The sequence below is a fragment of the Trachinotus anak genome, unplaced genomic scaffold (assembly GCF_046630095.1).
Source record: "Trachinotus anak isolate AG129_WGS33_773 ecotype Australia unplaced genomic scaffold, CSIRO_AGI_Tana_v1 ptg000018l, whole genome shotgun sequence".
Taxonomy (NCBI): Eukaryota; Metazoa; Chordata; class Actinopteri; order Carangiformes; family Carangidae; genus Trachinotus; species Trachinotus anak.
The window spans coordinates 12,476,390-12,500,812 of NW_027273869.1; the positions used below are offsets into that span (position 1 = coordinate 12,476,390).

Genomic DNA, 24,423 nt, shown 5'->3' on the forward strand with positions numbered 1-24,423 from the left:
CTAACCACAAGCACTACATATCTACCCCTAACCCTCACCTCAACCAACCCACCCAAAAATCAGGTTTTTACTAATTCTGGAGATGGCTTTTGTCCCCAATTGAACAAGCCGTCCCTGGTTAATGTTCTTTAGTCTGAAATTTGTCCCTATGACAGAGACAGACACACACATACACAGACACACACTTTTAGATGGGCATCATCCTACACATTCATTTCACAGCTAAAAAGTGTTTGTTTCACATCTTTTGATGTTTTTTCTCAGTCAGACGACCTGCGTCTGTGGAAGTGAAAGAAACTTGTCTGTTTTCTGTCACCTACAGTATTATCATGCTGCACCTCCACCTTCACACACTCCAACCAACCCCCCCCCCAATCCCCAATCGCCCAGCTACCCCCCCTGTTCTCATCTCTCATTTCACCACAGGGGAGAGATACACATTGGTGCTTGCTGTGGTTGCGGTCAATTCACATTCGATTCACTCAATTCAGAATGTAAACTGAAACTGGTGTTTATTTGCTACTCACAGGGGCATTCATTTTTGATTATACTGCAACAAACTGATCCCCATCCCAGCCTCTGTCCCTCCAGTTTTACATTCCTACATCCCCTTTTCCTCCAGAGCAACATTCTTTCAGTCACAGTGGTTGTGTTGTGCTAACCGAGCTCTGCTTCACTCTTCTCTCACTCTCTTTCTTACTCATTCTTATACTCCTTTTTTTTTCCCTCTGTTGCTCCCTCCCTTTTGGTAGTAGTGGCCTTGGCCTCACTGTTGTGTAAAGTGTGGGAGCAGCTAAGTGGACGGTTAATGTTCAGAACTTGGCATCTATACCTTGTGCTGTGCTGATTCCTATTACTGAATAGTTGTGTTGATATGTAAGAACGCACATAATGACATGAAGAAATACTCTCCATTTGTCATGCCTGACTGCAATAAGTTATAAGTAAGTATAAGTATTGTTCAACATATTTTTCAAAGTTCAGATTAAAGTAGATCTGCATTTAAATCATAAAGTGAATCAATTTAGTCTGAAAAGCTTGTCCTGCTCTTTTCTAAGCATTAATGTCATGTGGAGGGTGGATTGGTTGTTTGTGTCTGGGGCTCGTGGCCACATGTGCAAACACACATTGATTGTGTAAAGTGTTCTGAGTCCACCAAGTTTTGCTTGTGCTAACCGCTCCTGCTTATTACACATGTTGACAGTTATTAATATCTTGAATGTCCACTGTGTGTCCGTGTGTGTGTGTGTGTTTGTGTGTGTGCGTGCATATTTGTGTGTTGGAATGATAATGTTAATGAGCTGCGGGCATGTCTCTCTTGGTTATTTATAAAGTGTTTTGTGCTCAAGGGTACGTCCAGCTCCCCACCTATCCTGTTACGTTCGTGTCCCAGTGAGGACATGGAACACACTCCTGTTGCTTTCCAGGGTTGTCCTGTGTCTGTCAGGGGACCTGTATCCAGATATATATAACCATGTGTCCCTTAATGTGGAGGCTGTTTCAGTAGTTAGCTGGCTGTGTGTGTGTGTGTGTGAGAGAGAGAGAGAGAAAGAAGTAAACTGAGAGAGTTGTGAGTGAGTGATGCTACCTTTGATTCTATCACAGGGTCACATCTTCTCTGCAGGCACACTGCTTCCCGTTGTGTTGCCATGACGACGCTGCATACAATAAAAGGACACGCTACTCTCCTCCTTTAAGGCATGAGCTGTGTTTGTCTTACACATCACTACACGGAAACAAACACAGACAAATCTACACTCCTCTCCACATGCACTGGGAAAGAGTAGACGACACACACACACACACACACACACACACACACACACACACACACACACTTTCTGCCTCTGTTCAGTTAGAAATATTCATGTACCGAAACAGCAGCACAAATTACATTATTGCAACACAAGAGACCATCCAGTTACAGGTTTATATGATCAGTTAAGCCTTGCTGGCACGCCAGCCGTGCTAACTTACTAGAAAATAGGTCACTATATTGAGATGTTCACCAATCACATCACTGTGGATTACCAGATGCAGCCACATCCCATCAGGACATTAGATATTGAAAATTAACCGGAGGATTTGGTAACAATAAAAATGTTTCTCATGGTGAGTCAGAAACTGCAGTGTTTCATACCTCAGTGTATAATTACATTCGATCCCAAAGCTATGCTGTGGTTTTGGTCTTTTTGAAGACAGAGAACTTGTGAATTTTTAGAGCTAGAATTCACAGGCAATCTGTTTCGCTCATTTGTCGAAACTTTCAGTCGTGTGGTGAACGTGAAAGATTGCACTGAACACAGCAAATATTTGACACAGAATAATGAATTAATTGTTGTTGTGCAAATTGTTATTCATCCTTGCATGGCAACGTACACAGACAACCATCTAAAACCCCTTATATTCTTCAAATGTTAGTTTTTTTTCACAGATTTGCTGCAGCAGTGCTTATCTGTGTCCACTAGAACACAGTTTTGATTGTAAAATATAATGGTTCATGCTAATACAATTAGTTAAAAAAAAACATACGTTTTTCTTATTTGAAGTATTTATATTGTACTCCATTGGTATCTGTGTGTGTGGGGGAGGAGGAGTTTCTCGACTGGCTGTACTGAGTTGGCTGTGCAGGGAGCAGTTAAGCTCAGGGACATTAAGCTGTCCCTTACTACTGAAATGAAATGACCTGTAGGGGTAAGCAGCAGTGTGTCTGTGTGTCTGTGTGCTGTAGTGTGTTCAGCTGAGTGAGTACATGCAGAGGCTGCCTTGGTATGCTCATTTACAACCCGAGAGCTGCTGTCATTTTCCATTATTACATTTAAATAAAGATTTAGATTTAAACAAAATTGGCCCATTCCCAATTTATTCCCACCGCTTATGTCCCATCCATGCCTACCCACAATTCAGCTGGTGTTTTCATCTGAGGAGGAATCAACCCAAAGGTGCTGCAACCGGTGGGGGATTCTGCTTATGATGACTCATCAATCACTGTCAGCAGTTAAACATCCAATCAGAGGGACCTTGCCACTGTCACGTCCAATCCGATTGATGGTAGAATTTTTCATCTTCCTGTTTAATCAGACTGAAGACGTCAGCTGTTGCTCCCACCAAAATATTTCATCTTTTCAGGGCCGAATCAGAGTTTTACCACCCGTGGAATAAATTATCATAAATAAGTTCATTAACAACACCTAATGGATGTTTTGAGTTAAGTACTGATGGTTGTCACACGGCACACAAACCACAAATCCTCACTGCCGTAGAGGGTCTGGAAAAGGGAACAGCAGCAGCATTAAACTGTGCAACAAATCCATGCTCCAGTGTGCACAATAAGATTAAACTTAATTAGGCAATTATTGTATTAATTTCAAACGATTACTTTATCTTGATTTTATCTAAATAGAGCTGCAACAATTTCTCGATTACTCATTAATTAGTCAACAGAAAATTAATCAGCAACTGTTCGGATTATTGATTAATTGTTTCGGTTGTTTTTGCCAAACATTTAGTGGTTTCAGCTCCTCAAATGAGAGGATTTACTGATTTTCTCTGTCATGTAAAACAATACATTTAATATCTTAAGATCTGGGACCATTAGTTGGACAGACCTAATTGAAGATATCATTTTGGGCTGTTCAAACATTATATTACATTAGTATTTAACCAAGGAAATACTCAGCAATGAAAAGTGATCAGTAATGAAAATAATCATTAGTCGTAGCTCTACATTTAAATAAATGCAGCCATTTGAAATGACTACCAGGGGACTTCTGGTTTGATGATGTAGAATAGAGATCTGCTATTTGTGCTGTCATTTTCAGAGAGTAGTTAATAGCTGCAAAATTACCACATGGATTAAATCTTAAGTGTGAGTGAAACACTGTAGGCTTGTCAGTGATACAGAATGTGCATATGTTAATGCAGGACATAGCACCACCTTACAGAGTGACTAATGAAATTATCAATGACTAATCCTCTGAACTCGTGACTTTAACAATGGGAGATGTCTGAGTCAAGTCAAGGCTAGCAGTGACTAAAACATACACGTCCCTGTAGCAAAAAATCAAACAAGCTTTCAAAATGACAAATCAAATCAATAGATGGTGTATTTGATGCATTTTTGTCTCTGCATTACTGCACTGTGTAACAGAACTGTTAGTTTATGAGGAGCTGAAGAGAAGTAATGGAGTGCTTCACCCAGAGGTATCCATTGGGGTGCCACACAATGTGTCATTCCAGACTTGGGAAATGGATTTAGAGAAATCACTTCCCTGACGTGGCACTGAATGTACAATCTGAGGGTGTCAAATGGGAGTGAGATTTCATGGCCTTGCATTATCAGTGCTGCAGCAGAAACTGAACAGTTTTTTTTGTATTGCCGGGAAGATTAAATATTACAGTGTTGCTGCTAGTGTTGTTTCATATTTATATTGATTGTGGACCTTTCTGTGACTTTCAGAGCATCCCATGGCCATTAAGCACTCATGCATGTTTGAAGCATGGGCGGAGGTTTGCATATGGATGGCAGGGACATGTCCTTACCAACATTTTGGGAGGACATAATTGTTCCACCAATATTTGAGCGAAATAGTTTGCAGTGTGTTTGGAGTGAAATCATATTAGATATTTCTGATGTGTCCTCCCTCAGGCTACGTCTCTAAGACGACTTATATGTTGACAAACCATTCGGTTGACAGCATTAAAAAGTCCTCTCTGTTTTGGAGGAGCAGCAGGGCTATGTGGTTTGTTGGTTGGTTTGAAGAGCGGAAAGCAAGGAACACTGTAATAACAGTCATACTATAGCACAGACATTTATCATGTGCAGTAACAACTACAATCAGAAGACTGCTATAAACTGTGGTCTCTCAAGATGATTTCTGTTTTGATTGCAATTACATAGAAAAGCAGAGCCGGAACTCGGGGTCAGTCATTTCACGGGTCGTGTTTGATATTAATACTTTGGCTGCCAACTCCACCAACTACCCTGTACTTTTCCCCTGATTTCAACCCATGAATTAGAATCAACAGTAGCTGTATTCAAGTGCACCTTATAATATATGCTGACAGTTGTGGTGCCAGCATGACCGATATAAATTGTATATTTGCTGATGAACTAATCAGCAGTCTATTGTTAAATTTGGGCAAGTGTATCACCATGTATTTGACTTGAGTTTATGAAACTTGTCGCACACTGAGGCCTATCCTATTGCCAACCCTGGGCTGAAGCCTCCCTGATACACTATGTTGTAACATTAAGGTTGTGAATCTTTTAGTTTAGATAAGTGTCAGCTACATGCCTGAGATGTCACAGTCCTCCCCCACAGCTTCCTCCGCTGAACATCACAAGCTTTTCGTGAATGACTGTCCCATTGTTTTAGTGTGCTTTTAATCTACTAAGCTGCAAATGTATCTAGCTTGTTCTCCCCATCTCTCCCTCATTTTCCCTGACAGTCACACTCACTCTGTACCAACACCTATTTCTGACTGACTCATGATTCATATGCTCACGTGGTATTATGCTGCAAGGCCATGATCGATTTTCTGGCAGATTTGTGCCTTCACACCAACAGCCAAAAGCTTTGCTATGTAATCACACAAAGTATGTTGGAAATCCTTTTTTCTTTCTCACCTAAAGGTTCATCAGCTCTTGGCCCACTCACCAATGACATTGCCTCGCTTCTGTGTTCCTGCAGAAATCAATTGGCAGCCACTTAGAAATGAGGGGGTTTTAATTAAATAAATGGAGCACATCATTACCGGAGTTGGGGAAAGGGACGAGGTGAATGAGAGAAAAACAGTGACACAGGAAAAGTGCAGAGGGCACTACAGCCTGTTGTTTTGGGATCCCACCCTCGTTGCAGCCATGACTCAGTCACCCTCTGAAACACCCCGACCCCTGCCTGCATGGAGACACACAACCACACACACTCACTCTCTCTCTCCCTCTCTTACAGTCCATCAGGTGTGTGACTAATCATGCCATTGTCAGTGTGACTGAGGATGAGCCTCACTAGTTCACTTGTCCCCCCATCCTCCCTCCCACGCATACACACACACACACACACGCACACATACAGACACACACATGCACACAGAGCCATCCCTGTTTCCCATCTGTCACCCTCTACTCAGCAGACAGCAGTGTCGCCTGTCAAAAGTGCTGGTCATTGATTGCTACTGTAAGGTGGGATGGGCCCTGCGGTATTGAATTTCGAATGACTGCAGTAAACTATGGGGCTGGTGTAGGCAGCGGCAGCTGTTTGGGCACAGTGCTCCCTTTGTAGGGGCCAGCTGACTCAAAGATCTCATCATGGACAGTTAATACTTAGCTGTTGGATCACTGGCTGATTCATCCCATCAAGTTCAAGTCATCCACAGTGCATTGGCTAAACTGAATGCCTTTAAAGGGATACTCCAGTGACTGTTAGTATTGCTATTCCATAAAGTGTGGGACTCACAAGAGACAGATAAAAAAAAAAAAAAAAAAGCAGCAGAGGCCACTTTTTAGTTTGGACAAAGCTCCAAAATACAGGAGCCCACAGATTTCATAATGCAATAACATATCAGTAGTGTCCTACACAAACACATCTGTCTCCTAAATTCTGAGGGACTCCACAATTTAAATTTAAACTGTTATCACAGACTGAATAGTACACCTTGTGGTAAGTGAACTGAACTTTCAGTTCAGTGTTTCTCTGTGGAAAGAACCTTCCCGCAGAATGAGATCTAAATGTATTTTAGTGCACAACCAATAAATATGTACATAAACAACAGATTAAAAAAGAAGAAGACAGTGGCACTACCACTTAAATTTTGGTTAGAAATTTAGTCCAAATAGAATGAGATAGATTGTGGGCACCCACCCTTCTCATAAATGTATCTCTGGCCAGCTTGTTTGTTGCAGCGCTAATATAGATTTATTTGAGTGCCCCCATGTTTGTTTTCAATGCGTCCGTGTCTGGGTGAGCATCATGTTCCGGGCTTTCTGAGAAAGGCTCGTTGGCTGACAGGAGGAGGAGGAGGAGGAGGAGGAGGAGGCAAAGAAGGCTAAGGCCAAAGCAAGTCTCCATGTCCCACCGCATCCTCAGGTTACTCACCAGTCTCATCCATTATTGCTGGCCCTCATCCATAATGGATGAGCAGGTACAATGCCACATGGCTCCGGAACCGACACTCCCAATGCTCTCCCCTTCAACCACTAACACCGCTGCCGCTGTCCTGCCAGATATCTCCACCACCGTGCAGCTTCTTTATCGTGTCTCTGGGCTGTGACCTACATAAAGGGTGCAGGGACAACTCAGGGAGATAGAGAAAAGAGGCGGTGGTGAGACAGAAAACAAGAGGGAGGAAACTGAGAATTGAGATAATGCAGAGCAATGATTCAACAGGAGGGTGATAAGACATACAAAAGAAGGGAAAGTACATAAGAAGTAAGATAATGATCATGTAAAATTCCCAAAACAAGACCTCAGATTTAATTTACCTTGCTTGGTGTTCCAATCAGTTGATCGTTTCCATTTCACATCAGTGCACCATAGTTTGTACCTTAAGCAAACAGTCTATCCATAATGATAGCAATTAGCATCTACTAAGACTGGCACTGTGCCTGCTTGCAGCACATCCAACATTAAGGTCCAGATAATAACATTAATGATGACTTGCAGCCTCTCACCAGAGTCTCCTCTCTATCCTTTTTTCCCTTTTATAGCAAGGAGTTCCTCATTGCAACTGCTCTGGGGAATGTATCTAGTCACTGCTCCCCTGCATTTGACAGTCAAGAGGTACTTGTTTGACATTGGGAAGTAAACTGGAAAGAACCCATGTTTCGTTCCAGCCTGGAGCACGTCAACAGTCTTGGCTGATGTTTGCCAACCAGACCTTGAAAACAGCTAGACGTGTTATTAAAGGAGAGTTTAAAATCCTTGAGTATTCTTTGCAGAATATTCCGCATGAAACGGCAAAAAAATTCTAATTCTACAACTTTCTAATGATTATTTTTGCTTGGGTTTAGCTAAGCTATGGTATTTTTTATATATATATAAATGTTTGAAGCTAGAGAGCCACTGAATACTTATTATGTAGTGACATCCTATTACTTCTCATTTACAGGCTTGTTCCTACAAGTGCAGTCAGTGCTCCTTATCAGCCATGTGTCTTGCCAAGGTGTCCTTGAGCAAGATCCTGTAGGTCACTGAGGAAAAAGTTGTCCAATACATGCCTGAAAAATTAATGTAATATATCCCATCCCAGTTCTGTCTCCATGTGACAACTCTGCCCAGTCTTTCCTCTATATTTTAGGGCAAGGGTAGCTGCAGCGTTAGCTCAGAGTTGCCATTACTTATTTGGACTGTTCTCATGGAGAGATTGACTCTTTTGGGTGTTTTTGTAACTGGGCTATGGGAGCTGAAAGTAGGGTAGCCCTTAACTAGGCTATATGGAGACTACTACAACTAGGCTTCTTGTTGTCTGGTCACTCTAATGAGGCTAAAGTCCATTTCCTCAAAAATTGAATCTAGTTGCCGACTTGCCTAACTTGGTGACATGTAGACGCTTAAAGGGATAGTTTGACATTTTAGAAAATGTGCTTATTTGCTTTCTTGCCAAGAGTTAAGACGCTAGTTACCACTGAAAGATTATTAATTACAGAATGAGATTTTTTTTTGTCTCCCAAAGGTCTTAATGAGGATTTTGACATGAAGCCATTCTTGTAAACCCCTTTTCCTGAAAACAACTCCCAGAGTCCCAAACCTGTTCCTCATTTATTAGATGGATTTATTAGAGCTGGGATGTTTTTCAATTTGTTAAAGTATTTCCTAATAGTGTGATGTGGCTGGTTAGTCTTGATATAAAGTTACATTTCTTCCTACTTTGAATTAGAGGGACCTATTAAATTTTGTCTATAAACCTTGGTCTATTAAATTTTGTATAGTGTTGCCTTGTTATGCTGTACCTCTCTTTTCAGGAGGATTTTTTAAAATATATATATACTTTGTGAGATTACTGTGATTGTTAATGAATTTTGTATCAATTCCTATCACATAATGATGTCAGCATGTTGCAGCCAGTTTGATGGTTTTTTCTTTGCTCTTTGTCATGTTGGTCATTTGCCTCATGAAGATCTGGTACAGTTGAACTGTTGCCTTTTTCAGTCAAATAAAGTTTTAGAGAGATAAAATCCAGTGTGCAAACTGTCAACATTGATGACTGTGTGCTGTAACTACTTACTGGTACTTGGCTGGTACCAGTAACCAAGTACATCTCTACTCAATGCATAACGGCTTGTTACATATGGGCTGTAGTAAATGACTATATCAATGACTAATTGTTTTAAGACGGCGGCATGAAATTTGCTTCTCTTGCTGTCTCTTATGGCTGTCCCCCTTTCACATACAACACACTTTCCTGCCCATCCACAAAACTGTCCTGTGTGTGTGTGTGTTTGTGACATAGTTGAGGCATGTATGTTTTTGCATCTGGAGCTGAGGGAGCTGGAGAGACCAAACGAAGTGAAGTGCTCAGAAAAGGTAACTGAAAATAGAGTCAAATGCATTGGTATAGGAACGAAACAGCACCTTTTTGCGCTTTTGTTTCTCCTTTTTGCATGCAAATTTAAAATTGGTCCTTCAGAAGCCAATAATGAATCAAAAGTAAACAAGAATCTTTTAATGCAGACAAATGTTAAAGGGACTAGAAAAATCATACTGGTGTGATTTTATGCATCAAGGGGTTAAACTGCACATTTATGAAGTGCTTTAGAGGAGATTTCAAAATATTGAAATCTATTTTGTATACCGCGATATAGCCTAAAAACATCACGTTATTATTTACAGGCTATATCACCCAGCCCCAGACTCTGCTGGTTGCCTGGCAACTGGTTCCGTCCAAGAAATAGTCCTTCAGTTTCTACACATACTAGACAAGCAAGATAAAAAATGTTAATTAGTGAGCTTTTTAGGTGCTTATAGGATGATTTTGTCACTTTGGCACAGAGCCAGGTTAGTTAGTTAACAGTGATATAGATCTTCTTATCGAACTCTCAGCGAGAAAGTGAATAAGCATGTCCCAAAATGTGGAACTACTCCTGTAAGCTGTGCTGGAACTGGCTTCAAATTTTGATGACAGATTGTAATGTGGTGCAGGGCAGACTCCTTACCAACAGGAAGCGGATTTCACAAACTTAAATGTCTTTCAGAAGATCAGAATTTTTGTGGCACAAAGAGTCTCTGCCTGAAGACGGAGTTTATCGGAAAGAAGAGTTGATGAAAAATCATCTTCAGCCCTTCATTTTGTCACACCTTTTATTAATTTAATTTTAGTCATTTTTCACCCACTTTTTTTCTTTGGCACTGAATGTGTATGAGTGGAGCAGTCATCTGCCACAGCAGTATTACTCAGTTCAGCTCACAGGACACTTTCCTGAGCATAAGAAACAAAGGCCAGTCTGTTTCTATGGTTTCTCACATACTGGAGATCTGAGTGGAATTTTACATAGACAAGACTAATGGATAGGCTGCACCAGCCGACATTTAACAAATACCATGGAGAGGTATGATGATGGAGAGGGCAACTTCATGTGCAAGCCATTCCACAGTAACATTTTTTGGTAATTAAATGTGTCATTGTGTTGCTCATTATAGAAATGAGGTGCAGTCGTTATATCATAGTAGGTGGTGTCACAGGTGGCACGGAAAAAAAAAAAAGCCTTCCGAGAACACGCTCAGATGCCGGCTAGAGCCCAAACATCACCTCCCCAAACAGAATATACACACACCTACTGTACATAGACATGCATCCACACACACACACACAAACACACACAAACAAACCCTTTCCCTCCCGTAGGTCAGAACAGGAAGCCCACCAAAAGCGCTTCGACAAACATGCCCTCCTTTCTCCAGGCTCCTGACGCATCACACGACGGATGGGTGTTTTTCTACAGACAAGAGTGTTGGAAAACTCCTGCCTTGCCCTTCACATGACACACTAACAGAGAGGAAAGTTTCCATTAACCACTGGCGAGCAGAGGAGATTCAGGGTAATATAGGTCTGAGTGAAATTAGAGAAGCTGATTATGTTTGTTAAGTGAATTATGCAATCTAAAAGTAACCAAAGGTAAACATGCGTGGAAAGGATGGGTGACAGAAAGCCTTCACATTAACCAGATCACCACACCATGTATCAAATAGGTCATCTGTGCCTAAATAAATCATAGAAAGTTTGTTATTAACGGATAACAAATGAAAAAGTGCTTTTTTAAATGACTGCTCTGCATCACTTCTGTTATGACTCAGTGGAATCGAACCACAGCCTCACTGAACCTTGTCAATGTGTTCTGTAATTTAATTGCAGGGCACACAGTGTTCTTTTTAAACTTAAGTAGACCAAACTGACTTCGTGAATCGCAGTGAACCAGGTCACCACCATCAGGACAGCTGATGAGCTTGAATGGGCAGAGATTTTCTTGAGCTTCCTTTCGTGTGGGCCCTTTGAAGAGGACTAATCCTTGCCCAAACCACAAAGCTGAAGCCATCGAATTTCACACATATGTTTACATATTAGTCATGCAGCCAATAACGGCCCAAGAGACGGACAAAGTTGGTTGTAACCTTGAACATTTTAAAGTAATTTCTCCACCCTGCTATCTTGGCAGCCATAGTAGTTAGTCAACAAAATAAACATAAGTCTGAGTTATGTCTTTTTTTTTTTTTTTTGTCATATTGACAAAGCCTGTGTCTCTGTGGTCTCTCAATCAAGAATGGGGAATCTCAGTTAAAACTGGCTCTCTCCTGCCTCTCTGTCACAGCAAAGTGACTGAGTTCTCCCCAGACAGACCCAGGGTAATTGGAACAGTGGATTGAGGGGTAGACACACACACACACACACGCGCACACACACACACGGGTCATTACATTTACCACTAAGCATCTCCATAAGCCCAAGCAGGCATATCTGACATATCCATCTGCTATGGTAGGATCATGCTGGATCTGCCTCTCTCTCTCTCTCTCTCTCTGTCGCTCTCACTCTCACTCTCTCTCTCTAAATCGGGGTAAGGGGTGTGCCAGTGGTAATGATGATGGGGACATGACATGTAATCACGGGGTTGGTCACAGCTTGGTAACTAAGCAGGGCTATGATTTTACCCACATTTACATCTCCTCTGGAGCAACATGTAATATTGGCCTGGTTTTGTGCAACAAAATGAAAAAGACAGTTGAAATTCTTAAAATCCTTTAATCCTATAAGGATGACTGGTACTTTATGGATTGTGTCTGTTGTTGCCCACATATCACAGATCCTCCCTTTTTTTTGCCTCTTGCCTGGGTGTGCATCAGTTGATTCAATTTTATGTTGAATGGCTTGTAAACACTTGTTTCAAGTTGTTTGTGTATTGCTAGGTATCGATTTTTTTTTTTCCTTGGCAGCGCCAATACAATACCTGAGTTTCTCTGCTGACACCAATATTGTTATTTACTTTAGCTTGAGAGCCAACTGATTGCCCTACGGACATGTGAACAAATATTAATGTGTTTTTCTTCTAAATCCATAACTCTCTGATCATAGAATTCTAGCTTTCAGTACTTGAAAGTTGTTGATACTTATTCATGTTGCAGACACATTTCAGGTGACACCATAAAGGTATACACTGTCAATACCTAGCCCTGATTATGAAGGGATATTTAGAACCGCAGTTTAACATTCTGGGATATACATTTTTTTGCTTTCTTGAATTGAAGAAGATGATCTGTCCATTGAATATAAATGCTCAACGCAGCAATGTCCCTGGAAACAGGAGGAAACGGCTACATTGGCAAGCTTTTTTTTTTTTCTTCGCAAATTAAACAACATTAAATATGTTAATTAGTTATCTTTAGAAACTGATTTTGTTTGAAGAAAGACAGGTTAGTGGTGTCTTTGTGTTTCCACTCTTTATCCCAAGCTAAGGTAACCAGCTTCTGGCTGTAGCTTCAGAGGAGTATTCATCTTTATGATCTAACTCTCAGCAATAAATCAAACAGTTGCTTTAAAACTGTAGCTTGGTATATGGTGTATGTACAGTATGTTTCTATATTTTGTAGTTTCAGATGTGACTTGTTGAAGATACAGTTGATTTATTTCAGTCTGTCTCTCACATCACATTCTGCCCTCTCTTTGAAACCCTCCACCTCTCCCTCCCTCCAACACACATATGTCCATTTGTTCTCCTCCCTAAGGTAGGAAGGTCAAGGCCACTATGTACTACAGGGCAAGGTGTGTGTCTGTGTGTGTATGTGCATCTTGAGTGTGTGCACACACATGCTCTGCGCCACGAAGCATAGGTCCTAGTGTGCAACCCTGCCTCTCTTCCTCCTTGTGCTGTCTTTCCCTCCCAGGGGAAAAGCCCCCATGTGAAAGGGAAGAAATGGGGTGTAAAGGGCACCGAGTTCCCATTGGATCTACTCCTCTATGCCCCATCTGTGCCCAGTCTATGCCACTCTGCGCTCTGTGCTGGCTTGAGGAAGCAAGCACTTCTAATGTACCCCGTCTCTTGCTCTCTGCACATTCTGTGGGTTAAGCAAAAATCTGATGTGGCTCTGTAATTAAGTTGCTATTAATTGTTTTGCCTGGTCCCTGGTGGCACTCTCAGACTTTGGGGGAAGAGAACAGCAGATTTATAGGGCTGATGGGCTCCACGCCTAACTGAACAACTAAACACAGGGAAAACGATTCTTAATTACTGCCTGTTGCCACTAATTTACCCAAAGTCACCTCTGCCAGAAAGCTAACTAGCCCTCACCGTCTAGCTGCACTTAAGCACACAAGCTTCTCCTCCTTTAGAATTTGTCCTTTCTATCATTACATCATGTATAAACACCTTAAACTGTTACCATTTCTTAACCTGGATATTTTATTTCTAGCAAACTTGTTTTGGAGACTGAAACACAGACAGCTAAAGTTTGATTCTGCAGTATTTTTGTCTTGTATGTTTTGTTTTCCATTTTCATTCCCGTTGGATTCTAGAGGCAACATTTTCCATGAGCGTTGCACTCAGTCTAAATTTGGAATCTCAGGTGGTTTCTCTGCTTTGGAGGTAATTGAATCAAGACTATTTATATGCCCTACATTTTGTGACATGTAAATGTTCACTGGCCTGAATAAAATACACTCTCCAGCACCACCGTTAGCCAAGCCAAATGTAAATACAGAGGATATCGATGGAAAACAGAGCATGGAAAACATGTCCTGGAGGGCAGTGGCAATACCACCCAACCCCCGCCAACACCCTTCTATGGCTCTTCTACGTCTTCACACACACCACACACAAGTTTATGTGGTGATGGCATACTATAACCATACACAGTCTCTTCCACTCACGCACCCACATACAGGGCTGGGCGGGTCGCTGTCCTGACAAAGTCTGGCCTCAATGGGCACTTGAGGTGAATTATTGTTTGTGAGTGGAAACTTGGCCAGATAATCTCAGTGCTGCTGGCTCAGAGCTGAGTAAGACCACTGTCTCCTTCCCTGTACACACACACACACACACACACACACACACACACACACACATGCACATGCTCGATACACACACACAGCTTTTCTTTTACCATCTCTATTTCCAGTTCACACTTATTTGCTGACTCTTTGCCTTTTACAATAACACCTTGTCTGTATGTGCTGTTACTTCATCTTTCTCTTCCTTTTCTACAAATCTCTGTTTTTCCTCTCTCTATTTCTCTCCACTCACTCTTTTCCCAACAACTCTGGCCTTTATCCTGCAGGCCATTCACCTCTCTGTGGCTGCCCTTGCCAGTGCCTGCAGTAAATTCCAGGGGTAGTTGGAAACACAAACATGCACAAGCCTAGAGCGAGCCACTCGGTCATGATAGACCCCTCCTTTACAAGCACCGCACCTACCCACCACCTCTCACTCAGCTTTCCTCCACACAAGGGGTCTTTGTGTGTGCGACTGCTTCACAAGGTCTCGCTTCAGATCTTCGCTTAGATGTTTACCTGCATCATAGGTGTAATGCATGCGTCTGTGTCTCTAGTTCTGTTGCCAGTCAGCAGAGTGTGAATGTTAATCATATAATTGGGGACTCCTCCAGCAGACATAAACCAATGTTTGGACGCTTGTGGATTTCAGGAGAAATGTGATTACAGTAATTGTGGCAGGCTAATGACGTGTTAGATGAGGAAGGTTTGTTATTACAATGAGAAGGACCCATCCCTAATATAAACTTTGTCTGATTGATATAGCTACTGTCCTTTTTAAATAATAGGTCTAAACAGTCTAATGTTAATACATCCTTCTAACACCGAGCCCAACAATATGACATATTGTCTAAACTCAGAAATACAAGCTAAGAACTGCTTAACATCTGGACTTTTGATTAATTTGCGATCGGAAAATTCTCACACATCATCAAACCCGATCAGCAGTCTTTCTCTAAAGTATGCAACACAATTTTTCCTCTTCCTCTTCAAAAGGAGGAAGCCCCCCCGTCCCCGTCTAACTCTCTGCCAATGTGCTGAGCCAGTGGAAAATCCAACGTCTGTTCAAGAAACAAAGTGGTGCAGAAAGATTGGTTGACCAAAGGAAGCAATATTCATACAGCGTGTCCTCACTGATAGGGACCTGGTTGTGTAAGTTGACTAATGCGACATCTTCATGATAGCATTTTCCACTTGCCTTGGCTGAGGAGGCACATGATCTCTAAGTGCACCATAGGCATTTCCACCACAGTCATATGTTTATTTAAAAAAAAAAAAAATGTTTAGGAAATAACTGCTAATCTCTGTGGCTTGTGATCTATCTTTTCCATTCCCTTTGGCCTTTCCATTTTGCATTGTTACTTGAGCAAATGTCTTAATCAGTTCACAGCAGCATGTTATCTAAAAATGTGATAAGATGCCGAGTCCGCAACTAAGTTCCTCTCTGTTAGAACAGCAGACGCATTCACGAGATGCCAGTTGCTAGACACTCTTCGACTGAACCTGCAATTATTTGTCAAGCTATCTTGTCTCATGGTGTGTAGAGCTCTACCCCAGTAATTAAAGTTCTATGTTGGGATGAACACACACAACCACAGCTTTCTTGTTTATTCTCAAATGTGACAAGACTTTAGCTTAACTTTTTTTTTTTTTTTTTTGTTCTCTGCATCGTGTTTCTCTGTCAGGCCATGTGTTCTCTTTCAACCTAAGTTAATAAAGTGGTTCTGTTTGAATGTGTTTTTAATAAATGCAAAAGTTACCCCCGAAAGCAGCATCCCCCTTTTTGGGAGAGTTTTGGCATGCCTCATCATTAATGTTTACTCAGACAGCATAGACAACACATTAGCATGCACAAAGGCTAATGACACTTGACATTTACTGTAGTTCACAAGATGCTCCAGAGCATATGGCAAATTTCCTCTGAGAAACTGAGTCAACAGCAAGACTGAGACAACAGCTGTGGGGAAAATGATTGGTCTCCCCGATTTAAAAACTCTCAACAACACCACTGACATGGCTCTATGAATATATTTGCAAAGATGTAATTTCCTTTTGAGTTAAGCAACAGGATTAATCTAAGTACATTTTTCTGCGGCAGTTAATTTATGAGATTACTGCCCTGCTCTCTGTTACGGATACATGCGGTCTTTTTATTTATTTATAATTCACTGTCTCCATTAACACGTCAAAAGACCAAACAGCTTTCAGATTGTTGTGTATACAGCTAAAAGGCCCTTCGTGTGGGGTTTCACCATCTTGCTCACTTCTGCGGCCCCAAAGTGTTTAAATGGATTGAAGCCGAGATTAAGTGGTTTCAACTGAACAAACAGGCAGGGATAACACAAGGTGAAATTCCAATGTATTGTCTGTCATATTTAGATAAAGAGATACTACAAACATTAGCCACAGACAAGACGGAAATGCCATTGAAAGTTTTACTTGATATACCTACACTTTTATGAACTCTGTGTGTCTGAATGAAAGATTTGTGTGATTAAAAAACATTTTTTTTTTACATTCCTAAAATTGTATTGGAATTTAATGAATGAATGAATGAATGTTAAAGGAGTCATGTGCTGGACTTCTTGCTATTACTGCCCCATAACACCCTGAATCAGGGGCTAGCTATTTCACCCTGTTTCCAGCCATTGTGCTAAGCTAAGCTAACTGAGTGCGGGCTGTAGCTTTATACTGACTATACAGACATTTTCAAGGTATCCTCTCATCCAACTCTCCATTAGAAAGCAAATAAGTATTTCTTTAACATTATAAATAAAAATAATAATGCAATGCAATGTTCATGCTGTTTAAACTAATCTACTGTCCACATTGGGTATTGTGTGGTATTAAACTTGTGTAGTTGCTTGCTAGTTTCTGAAAGGACATTTTGAGACTATATTAGCATTCCTACCATCAGATTCTTGTGTCTGTGCCCTGGCTTCTGCAAGTGAGATAAAGAGGGAGGGAAGATACAGATTGATGGATAGACAAAACAAAGAGAGAGAGAGAGAGAGAGAGAGAGAGAGAGAGAGAGAGAGAAATGGGTGACATCAGTGTCATGTTGGAGGGGCATCTCGTCAGGGTTGGCCAAACACAAAGCACTGCAGGCTGCCAATCAGGAAGTCACCAAAACCACTGACAGTGAACTGGTATAAAAAAAAAGGTCACATCTCTATAGCAATACAGGGTTTGAGGGTCTGCAGAGCAAATCCGGTTTGCCAGTGCTAGCTCAGCTGAGGCCTGTGTTATTGTTGTACAAGAAAAACACCAGCATTGAAGTGCTGCGGTGCAACAGCTCCAGTTTGAAGTCTGAGAGCAGAAGATTGACAGCTGAAAATATGTGATGGGTGTGGGGCGTATATGTGACACCCAGACACAACTGACTGCATCATCTCACTGATGGACGATTTTGCAAACATTGGTCAAAATTCTGCCCATGCTATGTCTTAGATCTAGAAATCTTACAAAGGACAATTCAATCACAACAAAAGGTCATCATATTAGAATCAACCGTTAATTATCTAATTCAGTAGCTCTCAAAGTGGGGTCTGAGGACCTGAGTCCTGAGGGGGTTCCTGGGGGTCCCTAGCAAGAAGGGGACTCATTTATTTTCACTATAATTCCATCCATCCAATAACATAATGTTTGACTATTACAGTCATGGGTTTCAAACATGTTCTGTAGTAAAACATCTAAAAGCCAAAACCTTATTAGGTGGGGGTCCCTGGGTCCCTGATGTGAAATAGTTTGAAAGGACTGATTTAATATACTACTGTACTAATGCAATGTACTGTAGTACAATATATACTAATCTGATGAGTCAAAGCAATTGTGGTTTAAAGAGATTGGTTGGATGCTCATGAGTGGGAGAACAGATGCAAAAAAACAGTCACCAATATAATACATTTTGTGGTAATCTACCTATTATATAAATCTGTTTTTATCTATCTATGCATCTTCTGATTGTTCCGCTGTCTACTTTTGACTGAACCAACTCAAGTCACACACACATAAGACCAAATGATTGCACAAGTCAACTGACATAAATCAAGTTTTTTTTTCCTCTTTCCTCTCTTCCTCTTTTCTCTCCTCCCTTGACGTTGATCTGACTCAGAAGTTCTGAAACAACATTTTCCGACTTTTAAACTGCATACAGCTGTAAACATGTTGAACTTTTCCCTTGTTTACAAGTCTGAAGAGGTAAATGTTTCTGTGCACTTAGAGCTGTTGTGTTAATGATAAATCCCATTATGTGAAGGCAGCAAGTATATTACACTGGGGTTTGACCTCAACTGGGGTTATTTTCTGTTTATCATCTACCACCACTTGTCCTGTTTTTTAACCTGGGGCCCACCAGTCAGATAAAGTCATTTATCAGAAGACAGCTGCCTCGCCTGACTTGGTTCGTCCAAAGTTGAGATATCTGATGTATTATTCATCTTGACTGAAAAATGTTTTAACTGTCCCTGTGCACATATTAAACATTCTGCACTTTGTATTTCTAAGTCATTGACTTTGTCATTTGCTGTAGCTTTGCACCTTATACTCCTCATGGATCTGCTCAAACCATAAAGTCTCACAAATAATAGGTGATCGCTTTACAATGCACCATAAAGCATATTCTGTGGTGAATCCATTATCAATGTGCTGTTCAGTTTCTGTAACATAAGCAGTCAAGGGGTATTTCACCGACAGCCGCAGTAACAGGGAGGCCGATTGTTAAATGTGTGGCTCCTTCTCAACAGGACTAAAGAAGCGCAAAGAATACAGGCATTGAATCCGGAGAAGAAGAAGAAGAAGAAGAAGAAGAAGAAAAAAAGCGCTACGTCATGGAAAGAATGACGTCAGGCATTATTAGGCGCCGAGGGAAGAGCCTTGTGTAGCTTAGGTGGAGTTCAGACAGGCACACAGGCAGACACGATGCGGCAGTGAGGTTTCGGCGCGTACTTTTTGCAGGCTGCATCATATGATGGGAAGTGGGGGGGGGGGGGGGGGGGGGGGGGGGGGGGCGACTGAACAATCCTGTTATTAAAAAGCGACACGGGAGCAAAGAGGGAGTACGAGGGATCATGACGTAACCGTTTCCATAGGCGACTGATATGCTGGCTAAGCCAATGGGAATCCACACTAGCGGTCCATACCTATCCTCCTTTTAACGTGCATCACATGTTCCCGGCGGTGTAGTGACAGAAAGGAACTCACTGAGGCGAGATGATTCACCGCGGCGTACTTCCGCCTTCGCAAAAATCTACGTTAGAGAAACCGAACCACTTCATTTCTGGCTGGTTGTGTCCCATATAGTTTTCACATAAATGTTAATGCTTTCAGTCTCAGAAATGTGATATTGTTATAAAAAAAACATACATTTCATCATATTATTAGAAAAAGCAGGTGTTCATGGTATGCACCTGTTCTATAATGAAGCGATCCTTTATGAATCACTCCCGTGTTCAGCAGTTTTATTTCCATGAGTTATCTACTGGGTGCAGTCGTCGCAGGAACATCATGTCAGATGACCGTTATTGCAACGGTGTAAATAGCTGTACGCATGCGTCATATGTTGTCCGGTTAGTTGACGTGGGTGACCATTGGCTCTAAAGGGACGGGAACCATCTTGACAGCTGAGACTGAGGACTTTGGTTGTGGCTGTGACAGCGCAGTGGGCGGGATTTTACCTCAGAGCAGGGGAGAGAGTCCAGTCTTTGGTGAGACTGAGGGGGAGTTAAGGAGAGAAAGGGAGCTGGGATACTCTTCAGAGAACGGAGTAAGTATTTTTTTTTTGTTATATTTTCCTGTGCTGGCGCGACAAAATGCAGCAAGATAAGGGCTGCTTCCAAATGTTTTGGATGTTGCATAGGACACCCTGAACGGTTGAGTCTTCATTTTTGTATGCAGTGATCAACGAGGGCCAGCCACTGGTGGGTAGCTGCCTTGAGTAGTTAGCTTTATACCAAGCTAACATCGTTAGCTAACGTTAAATCTTGAATAGATACTGATTGGGCGTCTCATTTTTCCAAACCCAGGTAAGCTATTCAGCCAGGATGCTGCCAGATTTTCTTTGCTTGTGCTTAGCTTAGTTAGACCTCTGCATTGCCATGGGCTAAGTTTTTGGACTTGTCAATCTCTTGGAAGTAGCTTTTGTATATTTCCCTTCTTTACAATCAGCATAAGCTAACGCCTGGGAGCTAGTTGGCTAACATTGCACGTTAGCCCGGATCGATGTTTTTACCGTTGGGCTCCACGCTACGGTCTCCCGTGGGTAGCAGATTGACGGGGAGACGTGGAGGCGGCTGGAGACTTGCCTGTGAAATAACGCCAGACACTTAAACGTGGACCTCTATATCGGTACGAGAAACTTACCCGGATCTCATTCTAACACACAGACCTCATCGTGAACATTTGGGTGCGTTTTAGCGAATTGTCATTTAACCGGTTTTCACGTCATATGGACCCCGCTGTTCTCGGCTGAGAGACGGCGGCAGTGAGTGATATCAACCGGCCTGGAGCGATACTCTCCGGGTGTCGGACTCCAAACACTGCGGTTCTTCACGCAGGCACATTATAGTCACTTTTGTCGACTGTGTGTCGATATAGAGTAGACGCAGTAAATATGTAATTATTACCAGCACCAGTAACGTCGCTTATCGCCCAACGTGTCCCCACGCTGTCAAAGTTAGACATCCAGTCGGGGGATATCGTTTGCCGGTGTGGTCTCGACGTATGTTTCCCCTTAGATTAGTGTCATCCCGTGCTCTATCCCGACCACAGACTTCAGCTTTAACGTCTACCTCTCGGCGTCTAACCTCGACCACGGAGGGCACCTCTCCCCGGGAAACACTATTTTGCACCCTCTCTGTCTTATAACCTTAAGCCACCTATCAAGTGCAAATGTCATAGCAGGAACCTTACACTTTCATCCATGCAATCAACGTCGCTGTTAAAAAATAACGATCACTTCCTGACTAGCAATCCAACTGAAATTCAGTGACGGGAAACCTTGAACCGCATGCCTCTTTAAATGACCAATACTGGTTACTGCATGATGGTAACATCTCGTATTTCCCTAACTTTTCAGCTCCTACGAGTTGATTACGTATATCAACGTTGCACTTTTGACCTTAATGGGCTAAACTAATGTAGTTTCGCACTCGCTAACATTACCAGCAAGTTTCCAGGTCGATGTGGAGTGCAGCCTCTGAGCACCTTTTGGTGTCTAGTTGAAGGGATCTCTCCTTATCCACTGAAACAGCACCGGGCTTGCTGCAGCGCCAGCTGCGTCTTCCAGTGTTTGTGTAGAATGGCTCCTGATCCTTCATTGGGTTGAAAGTCGTATTGCAGTTTTATCAAAAATATATTTGAACACAGAATTTAGCTTGAGCCTAAAGTGGATAGACTGTGATTCAGTGATACAAGGTGTGCAAGTCATTGTAGTATGGTATGGCTATCTGTAGATATATTACATAATATAATGGCAGCTAAGTGATTCCATAGACAGGCATTATGGTCAGAATACTGTGCTGCAGAGTATGTGCAAGACATGTCAAAACAGATTGTGCAATTCAGTTTTCAGTTATGTCTGTACTTTACAGATTTTACAACGTTGGAAAACATTTTCTAGGTTTAGTAACAAGTGATATTTCATTATAGCTGTCTAGGTCAGCATATAGAGATTCAGAGTTTGTTTAATGATTCACTTAAACCATCAGTAACACAATCTGTTGCTGTGTCTGAGCCCTTTGAACTCAGACTGTTGCTGTCACTCAAGAATGACAAAAATATCCTTTCTTGTTCCTTGCTGTACCATGCTTTTTCATAATGGCCGGCTACTGACAGTGCTTCTTGCCCCGACTAAAGGATATGAGTCAGTAGTTGTTACACTTGTTTTGTAAATAGTTTTGGAAAATGGTTATATCTCAGAGGCAAGATCACTTGACCTCCTTGGCTGTGTGGTTCTGCTGGATAATGTTTTCCCTACTTACATTTTGTAGACCAACAACCTCTCAAGACTACAACTCTAGGTTTTTTTGTGCAGTGCATACGTTCATTACGCATGCTGGTGATTATCTGATTTCTACTAATCTAACATCATAGCTTGCTGTTAAAATAAGCACTGTTTGTGGTCACGGAGCAATTGTCATTGTGAAGTAATGCAGTATGCCGAGTACACTTTCTGTGTACTGTCCCAGCTTTATCACGGACGAGCCCCACCTTACAATTGCTTGATCTGTCCACTCATTTCATTGTCATGTTCTGCATGTGAGTCAATTAAAAGCATAGCCTAAAAAAAGAATTAATATTGTTCATGGCAACAATTTGTAATGCTTGTCCTTAGTTCAGTCTGTATTTCTCAGTCCAGTTTCTTAAACTAGTATGAAGCATTATTTTAGAGAGCAAACCACTGTAGGTCATTACTCTAAGGTGACTTTGAGCCTCATGTAAACTGGCATGGAAAGCTAAATATAGTCTGCTTTTGTACCATTTAGTACGATGTATTCATGATAGTATTTACTTATGATGGAGTTTTGCTTATCTTTATTTTTCTCTGTGGATTATTAGGCCAAGGTTATTCCAAGCAGAGGTTTTGGGTTACATGGAGTTTGCCTCATTCATTACTACTCATTCATTTAAATGTGGCCTGACAAAGCAAGCAGTAAGAACGAACTACACTGTTATGACAAAAATGTATTTGCTGTTTTAAAATACTGGGTTAATGTTAAAGATGGAGGGAGACGCAGAGGATCATAATTGGCAAAACTAATTTGATAAACTGCACCCTAAAACAATTCTAAGTTACACACTGCAAAATATCATGAATTAGTCATCAACAGCTAGAAGGTCTAACTATGCTACGAGGTGTTAGTTTTAGCATTTCTGAAAAGAAAAGATTAAGCTTGTGTATCACCATAGAAATAAAGTTTACTTTTTTTTTTTTTGACTGTATATCATCATTGCTGAGTATATAAAATAAACCCTTCTGCTAGACTCCAAAGTTGTTTTAGTGTAAAGAATTGCTGGTTGTGGTGGACAGCGTCACTTGTGGTATGATGTACAGTCCAACGCTGGTGTAATCTTCTCTACACATCTGAACCATCATTGTGAAATGATGTAAAAAATCTTGCTATATCAGGCCAATGGAGACAATGGAGAAATCACATTTCTTTCTATCAGGCTTTTAAAATGTGCCTCTGCAATCGGAACACATTTTACACAATCTATAGACTGATTCACCTGCAGACTTTGTGTTTTCCTTGTCTAGGGACATTACACCAGGCTTAGTCACACTAAATGTAGTTTCACTGACAGTGAAAACACAGGTGGTTGGCTTGAACCCTTCTTGAATAAAGGTATTCTATGTGAATGTAAATTTTAAAACACTAAAACACTAGTCTGAAATTTATTATGACATGGCTGTTGGAAGAAAGTCCGACTTACACAGGATGGTTGTGAAACTGCTGTGTAGCAGCATAGTATTAGCTTGAGACTTGATGTACTTCCACCCACTCCCCTGTAATAGTCTACAATATAATTGTGTGCATATATGTCTGTCTGTCACTAATTGCATTCCCTACCACAGGCCATGGTAAAATGAGTTTGATGCTCAACACTACTGCGTCCTGAAATTGAAATGGTAAGGACAGTAAGGTCAGATAGCACATGGTATGGGCGGCAGGACCTCAGGCCACTGAGCTGCTATGTAGAATCACATGTAACAAAGACCAGAGAGAGCTTCTCATCTTGTGGCTCGTTGGATGATGCTTCATGTTTGAATATTTTCCATGCTGTGGACATGAAGGACTTCGTAATGGCTAAACAAATGCCTCCCTCCTGGTTCTCTCACCTCTGAACGAAAAAATATGATAATATTTTCACAGTCACTACTTAGACATACAGTTACATTATTGATCCAGAAAAAGGGTGGATCAGAGAGTGATTTTGGTGGTAGAATGT

General features: G+C 41.5%; 1 protein-coding gene across 3 annotated transcripts in view; it reads left to right on the plus strand.

The window, feature by feature from the left end:
• The first annotated feature begins 20,177 nt into the window (after positions 1-20,177).
• atp2b1a (ATPase plasma membrane Ca2+ transporting 1a) overlaps positions 20,178-24,423 on the plus strand; it is a 37,060-nt gene continuing 32,814 nt past the window's right edge. For all 3 annotated transcript variants that reach the window (XM_071502937.1, XM_071502938.1, XM_071502939.1), the window contains exon 1: positions 20,178-20,239. The gene's annotated coding sequence lies outside the window, so the exon portion shown is untranslated. The remainder of the gene's footprint in view (positions 20,240-24,423) is intronic.